General features: G+C 41.3%; 1 pseudogene; it reads right to left on the bottom strand.

Moving 5' to 3' along the window:
• Positions 1-1069: 1069 nt before the first annotated feature.
• LOC120587022 (uncharacterized) lies at positions 1070-1187 on the bottom strand (annotated as a pseudogene).
• Between the last annotated feature and the right edge of the window lie 427 nt (positions 1188-1614).

Here is a 1614-nt window from a genome sequence, read left to right as displayed (position 1 = left end):
AATTTAATAATATTCAACATTCATTTTTGATGTTTTTAAAAAAAGCTTTCAATAAACAAAGTATACTGAAGAGGGGCTCAAGATGGTGGTGTAGAAAGATTCTGTATATCTCTGAAAAGACCTGAAAACTAGCAAAACAGCTCTTTCACAACAAAGGATTACAAGGCCACATCAATATGGGTGGGAGAGGCAGAGATCCACACTCTCAGGGAAGAGATGCACAAGTGAAAGAAATATCACAACCATGGAACTCCTCGCTGAGGAATGAGGGGTTCAAGCCCCACATTAGACACCCAACCTTTGAGATCTGCACAGGAAAGACTAGCTTCTAAAACACATTGCTTTGAAAACCAATGGGGTTTACATCCAGGAGACCCAAAAGACTGTAGGATACTGAGACTCTGCTCTTAAAGGGCTAACGCACAGACTCACACACTCTGAGTCTCGCATAGAGACAGGAGTTTGAAAAGTGCCTAGACCATACATGAAGGAAACTCGATAACTAATCTTAAAGGATATGCCAGGGGGACAGAGATCTGTTGGAACTCTCTCCAAGGATGGAGACAGTGGCAGTCTCCATTTATTCACTCTCCTTTTACTTTGCCAACTTGGAGTCTGTTGATAACATTTTTGGTGCTCGTCCTGCCCCAGCACTCCCCTTTGTCTCTACCCTACACAGCCATATGCTCTTCTACCACAACTCAGTTTCTTCCACTGTTCTAACCAGCGGGTGGGCTTGCCCCAGCCTGGGGCTCCTCCACAACTGCCCTGCCCTGCTGTTCCAAGAGAGTGCACGTTGTCTACACAAGGAACACCTCTTGAACTCTTTGCACTGGAGGCCATGGGGGCTTGTGTTTTTGAGCCTTGGGAAACTTAAACAATCAGAAAAACAGTTCTTGGCAGGTTACAAACCCCAGCACATTGTGTAGGCATCAGACCAAAACATACTCTTAGTCTTCCAATGATCACTCTTTTTTTTTTTTTTTTTTTTGAGGCAAGGCAACCCTTGGTTGACCTCACAGATTGCAAGGACCTTGTCAGCTTACAATCCCTTATTTTTTATTTTTTACACCTGCAGCACTGGTCTTCCTAGGTGGTCTCCCATCCAAGTACTAACCCGGCCCGACCCTGTTTAGCTTCCAAGGTCAGACGGGATCGGACTTGTTCAGGGTGGCATGGCCAAAGACAGTGATCACTCTTTTAAGACTGAGAAACATAGTTGTTTTGCCTAATATATAGACAAACACAGAGAGTCAAGGAAAATGAGGAAACAAAGAAATATGTTCCAAGTGAAAGAGCAAGATAAAACCCCAGAAATAAACCTTAATGATCTGGAAGGTAGGACATTGAAACTCACAAACAGAGAAAAAAAAAGTTATAAAATATGGCATCAAAAACATAAAATGTGAGGAAGTATCCAAATTAGAGAGGAAGAAAGAAAACTGTTTGCAGAAGACATGAAACTATATATGGAAAACCCTAAGGATGTCACCAAAAAAGTATTAGAACTAATAAATGAATTCGGTAAAGTTGCAGAATACAAAATCAACGTACACAAATATTTTATGTTTCTATACACCAATAATGAATGGTGAGAAGAGGAAATTAAGAAAA

The sequence above is a fragment of the Pteropus medius genome, unplaced genomic scaffold (assembly GCF_902729225.1).
Source record: "Pteropus medius unplaced genomic scaffold, Ma_sr-lr_union100, whole genome shotgun sequence".
Lineage (NCBI taxonomy): Eukaryota > Metazoa > Chordata > Mammalia > Chiroptera > Pteropodidae > Pteropus > Pteropus medius.
The sequence above is the reverse complement of the archived record's forward strand: the minus strand, read 5'-3'. Positions and strand labels throughout refer to the sequence as shown.